This window comes from Plectropomus leopardus, chromosome 4, assembly GCF_008729295.1.
Source record: "Plectropomus leopardus isolate mb chromosome 4, YSFRI_Pleo_2.0, whole genome shotgun sequence".
Classification (NCBI taxonomy): domain Eukaryota; kingdom Metazoa; phylum Chordata; class Actinopteri; order Perciformes; family Serranidae; genus Plectropomus; species Plectropomus leopardus.
The window spans coordinates 6,679,486-6,686,035 of record NC_056466.1 but is presented as its reverse complement, the minus strand read 5'-3'; positions in this window follow the sequence as shown (position 1 = coordinate 6,686,035).

Genomic DNA, 6,550 nt, shown 5'->3' with positions numbered 1-6,550 from the left:
CCTATTTACATCCAGCGTGCGAGAAGCAACATTTGCATATATTTGGAGTCATTTCTCTGGCAAACTGCTTAAGTCAAGCTAAATGCTTCACCATTTAGTTGTTGTCTCATCTTGTGTCTAAGTGAGCAAAAATATTATAAAACTTTTCACTCAGACAGTGTACCTTGATTTGTAGAGGATGTAGAAGGTCAAGGTTGTGCTCAAATCAGGTTCTGCTTTCTTCGAAACAAAATATCACACCTTAAAATGGGAAGGTTCAAGTGAGCAACAGAGCATGTTTTGTAGAACCTACAACAACCTTTTCACACTGCTAGAGTGCTACTGGCAGTTTGACTCATGTAGCCAGAAAGTGACAAGGCTCACACACATACACACACACACGCACAGTCTGTGTTTGTGACGTTATTGGGGATAGCACAGGTGAGATACAGTCATCTTATTGCTTTTGTTTTCCTGGCAGTTCAATCAGTAACTGGATGCGTGATTAGCTCTCTTCCAGAGCTGCTTGCGGCCACAGAGTCTGGACCCCACCCTGTAATTTCCCCATGATGCACAACCTGGGGTTGCTTCATTAAGAATGTATGTGAGACTGACCTTGTACAGAATGTATGTTTCAGTCTTTCCATCCAGATGAGCTTCAATTCACAGCAGTGATAACAGATGTGAAGCAGAAAATTGAGTCATGCCATAAACAAAAACAAAACAAACAAACCAAAAAAAAAAAAAAAAAAAAAATCCCCAGAGTGCTCCCATAATCACCTTTTCAATCTTTTCTTGTTCATTGCTAGTGGAGCTGTACACAAGCGTCACAGAAAATAAAGTATTCACATCCAAAGTCGATACTAAACAAAGGCAACTCTTCACTCTCTCTGCATGTTGCTCAGAATGAGTTTTTATTGTGTATTTCAATTTGCTTGACTTTAAATTGCAGTACCTGATATATAAATTCAGGTCAGGTTGGATTCAGAGTGTATAGGGCTGAGCTTAGTAAATAATGTTCACTCAGATGGATCCAATTGCCCTGTGGCACAAGGCAACCACTACAACTCAGTCAAAATCTCTATATGAATATAATAATAGTATATGTAGACTCCATACAGACATTTCCTCTTGTTTCTGTTGCATGGCTCCAAGGATACCATTGTTATACTGTCTGTCAGTCTGCTGGTCAATTCCACAAATTACTGGATGGATTGCCAGGAAACTTAGTACAGACCAGTAGTGTAGTTTGTGATGCGCAGGTACAGTACATGCTGTATTCCCACCAAGAAAGCATCTAGATTTCCACGTACCCACTTAAAAATGTGCAGGTGTATATAACAATATAGTTTTGTGGCAGAACTTTTCTGCTATTTGTTTTCGCAAATATGGTGTCAAGAGATGTGACAGCAAACCGAACAAATGCTGCAGAGCATGCAGGGAGACTTGTCATTTTTTCTCATCCTCTCTCAGCTCAGTGCCTTGTGTGCGTGCACCGTGACCGTGTGGTCGAGTAAGAGAGTGATGCTGGATGTGCTGTGAAGACATGAGTAGGAAATTGAAACTTCATCTAGGCACCATATGAAAGACATGATTATGCAGTTTTTAACATTACATGGCCAATATTATGAACAACACAATTACAATTCATTACAATATGAAATAAACTTAAAAAAAAGAACACAAGAGAAGTGATGTTGCTTCAGATTTCAAAGGATCTGTAAATTTTCTTGACTTTTAAAATCTTAGTTTGCTCACAAGAAATCTTTTCAGGAGGTTTCAGAATATACAACAAGTCCTCCAAACTATACACCCTGTGTGCTCACATGGGTATCTATTCAGGCCCACAGGACTGTTTTCCTAAATTAATGCCCCTGCTGATAAGGTTTAGGAAAAAAGTCGTAGTTTGGGTTAGTTGATGTAGATGTAACTACATAGCAGAATTTAATGTAAGTATGTTGTATTAAATGTATATTAAGTTAAAATAATTCAATCTGTGTTAGAATAAGTACTATTTTTAGTGATCCCCTGACTTTTTTTTAATCTCATGCCATCATGAAGTCATACATTGTAGTAATAACTAAACACTTACAAAATTAATGACATTTTCACCAGCCATCAGCTAAAATCAAATAATTAGATTTTTATCAAGATTAGGGTGAGGCTTTGATTTTGGTCCAAGAAAGTTTAATACAGAAATCGCATTAGATTGACAGTTTTTTGCTCTTTTGATACAAATACTTTTTTTTTTTCATTATATTTAGTAGTAGTAAATTATAAATTTCACAGCAGCACTAGAGAATCTGAGTACATGAAATATGTTTTTGCTGGCTCTCTTCAAAACATTTTGGGTGTCTCAGAGACCGTCACAGATTTTTAGACCTGAAAGCTTGTTTATTTGTATGGAATCCTGAGGGGCTCACACCCTCCTCTGTCACAGTGTGTCTGTGTCACACACACACACGCATGTACGCACACGCACACACACACACACACACACACACACACACACACACACACAATATGCCCTTCTCTCATTCTGTCTCTCTTGAACACAGACATGCACTTACTCACACACACACACACACACACACACACACACACACACACACACACACACACACCTGTCTGCCTGAGTCAGATCTGTAGCTGTGAATAATAGAAGAGTGGGCTGAGGTCAGACTGTTCAAGTGCAGGGGAAACGGGAGAGGCTCTCACTTAAGCATGCCAGCCATTTTTAATAAGTCAGAGAACAAACTCATGTCTGCCCTAAAACTAGGTCGAAGCACACACAACGCTGCGATATCACCGGGGACTGCCACTTGTAACAAATTTGGTGGGTGACAAAAGCCTGAAGGCTAGACAAGAAAGTAAGAGCAGCTAATAACCGGAAGGTTGGCAGTTCAGATAGAAAAACTCGGTTGGGAGGAATGAAATGGGGGAAATGATTTAGCCACTGTCTCCTCTTATAATTACTACTGATGATGTGCCCTTTAGCAACAATTTAGGAAGGCTTGAGTAGAGCTAATTTGAAGAGGGGTGACACATTTATTTATTTATGTTACCAGCTCTTACTATTATTTATTTATTCTGTCTTTTTTTGTTTTTGATTTCTGCATTATTTTAACTTTCTGTTCCTTTTTAAATACTTTAAGTGTTACTGTCATATAATTTCCTAAAAAAGGTGGACATTATAAGCTTCATAGAGATAGTATTTAGTATCTGACCTTATTGCACAAGATTTTATTCTATTTTCCCTCCACCTGTACAGTGTGTTTGCACTGCTCTGTTAGAGATTACGCCTTCTCCCATGAAGCTACTCATTTGGGCTGATGCTGTGAGATAAGATATATTGTTTTTTGTTTAGGATATGATCATGAATTGGTCACATTATCCAAAAATTGATCTCTACCATGGTACCCTGCTGAATTAAGTATCTATTCTTATCTTTTGAAGTTGTTATTTGGGTTCTCATATACCGCACATAATTTGTTGTTGTCATGTCACTATTGCAGTGAAGCAGAATTTAAACAAAAGCAGCTCTCTTTAAAAGAGAGATTTTTGCTGCCATTCAGTGGCCATACTATGTCATTACAGTCAAAAACACAACCTGTGATCCAATCCACCTGGTCCACAGTCTATTTTCTCTAAAATGATCTGACAATTGAGCTGGAATCTGTGAGAAATGCATCTAAATTTAAAGCTGAGCTCAAAACCTTTCTGGTTTCTCAAGCCTGTAATTAATGTTAGAGTGTTACTGTGTTTGCCTCTGTGCAGGTGTGCACAAAAAACTTGTGTGTATGTATATTATGTCACAAAAATGTAATTAAAAAAGTCAAAGAAAAGGATGTCTTAAAAGATCTAAGAAAGAATTCATACTATCCTATGTCATGAAGATGTCATATAGAAAGTCATAGTGTAGTACTGTGTCTTATAAAGTGTAATAAAAAAGAAGTCAAAGGTATACAATGCCTTCAATAGTTCAGTAAAATAGTGATAGGATAGAACGTCCTAAAAAAGCCATAGTATAGCATGTCAAAGAAAGTCATTCAATAGTATTTCATGGAAATGTCATACTATGGTGTGTTATACAAATGCAATAACAAAGTCATACTTAAGTATATTGTAAAAATTACACAAAACAGTGACAAAAAAAGTCATAGTAAAAGTATGTTGTAAAAAGTGTCATTAAATAATTCATAGTATTGTATTTTATCCAAAGTAGCATTAAAAACTCATAGTATAGCATGTTGTCAAAAATAACATTAAAAAAAAAATAGAAATGGATGTCATTCAAACTAGTGTAAAAAGTCATAGTATTGCATTTCGCCCATAATTACATGAAAAAGTCATAGTGTAGTATGTGTTTCAGAAAAGCATAAAAGTCAGAGTGGCATGTTGTCCAAAATAGCATAAAAATCATAGTATAGCATGCCTACCAAAATGTTAACTAAAAATAGCATTAAAAAGTTATAGCATAGTATGTCAAAAATAAAAAGTCATATTATAGTATGTTGTAATAAAAATAAATAAATAAATAAAAATTCAGAAATAAGTCATAGTATATTATGTTGTTAAAATGTAATAGGAAAAAAAATCATAGTTAAGTATCTCCTGCAAAATGTCATGTAAAGTCACAGTAAACTATGTTGGAAAAACTATATTCAAAATTCATAGTAAAGTTTGCTGTAAAAATTGCTCTAAAAAAAGTCTTAGTATGTCATAAAACATACAACAAAAATGTTGTAGTATAGTGTGTCCTAAACAAAGTCATAAAAAAGTCATAGCATCGTCTCTCATAAAACATGTTTTAAAAAGACATAGTACAAAATGACACAGAAATGTTATTTTAAAACGTCATATTATTGTTTGCCATTATAAATTCTAATTAAAGGTAATTATTTAAGTAGAATTAAAGAAATAATAATAATAATAAATAGACATAATAAAAAGACCTTGGTGTAGTACCAAAATTTTAAAAGAGATATGGTATAGTATATCATTAAAATTGTCAGAAATAAGTTCTAGTACTGTATGTCATAAATAATAATAATAATGATAATAATAATAATCATAATCAAATAAATAGCCACAGTGCAGTATGTTGTAAAAATGTCACAAGAAAAAGTCATATTATAGTGTGTCGTGACGTGTCATTCTAAGCTGTTTTTTTGACATGTCAAAATATGATGTTTTTTCGACATACTATACTATGTCATTTTCAGCCTTTTTTTCAAAATGCTATATTATGATGTTTTTCGCAGTTTTTTTTAACTTGCTTTACTATGATGTGTTAGACATTATATACTACGTCATTTTCAGCCATTTACGACATGTCAAAGTTTTACATTTTTCGACATTCGTTTTCGCCCATTTTATCATTTTTTTTTTGAAAATGCTATACTATGACATGTCTAGACAAGATATAATATGGCGTTTTCAGACATTTTTTTCTACATGTGAAATTTTGACGTTTTTTGACATACTGTACTTTGCTGTTTTCATTCATTTTTTCGACATGCTATTTTACAATGTTTTTGGGCTGTTTTTTAAACTTAGCATAGCATGCCGAGACATGTTGTAGTATACTTTTTGTTTTCAGACATTTTTTTCGACATGTCAAAATTTTTCGCCATACCATACCATGTTGTTTTTGGCCATTTTTCGGACATGCTATATTATAATGTTTTTGGCCATTTTCTGAACATGCTATACAATGACGTGTCTTGGCATGCTATACTATGTCACTGGCAGCGTTTTTTTTCAACATGTCAAAATATTATAAATATTAAATAATATATGTTTGTTGCCATACTATACTATGCTGTTTTCGGACATTTTTCGACATGCTATATTATGACATTTTTGGATGTTTTTACAACTTCTCTACAAGCTATAATATGTCGTTTTTAGACGTTTTTTCGACATAAAAATTCAACATTTTTCTCCATACTACTCTATGTCATTTTCATTCATTTTTTTGACCTGCTATATTATGTTTTTGGCCGTATTTTGAACATGCTATACTATGGCGTGTCTTTGCATGCTATAATGTGTTGTTTTCAGCCATTTTTTTCAACATGCTATATTTTGGGAGATCAGCCAGGTACTGAAACTTGCACCCAGATCCTAACCCCGGCAGCTCATTCCCTACCAGGGCAATGAACCCCTTCATGAACATGCAAGGGGCTGCACCCTGGCTCATGAGCATGTTTAACATTTTTATGAATCAGCACCATTAGCCGTTTGAGCAACCGTTAACAGTAAAGCACATGCCGAGGAACGGAAGTTCCCTTGCGGGAGGACGAAGTTTCTACTCGAACACGCCACCCCAAGTCCAGCCAATGAGGAGAGAGAGGGGAGTGGAGAGAGTGATGACACGATGCACGTCCAAATAAGAGGTACAACAGATCACTGTGAGTGCTTTTTGTCTTATCTTGCCTAGACACTGTGTTAGATGGTTTGTGTAGCTCCTGTGAAAGGGAGTGTAACTGTTATCTTAGCTTAACGCTTTGACATTTTTGTCCTTGAATAAAGCCTGCCTCGAGCAGTTTTAACCTTTTTTACCATC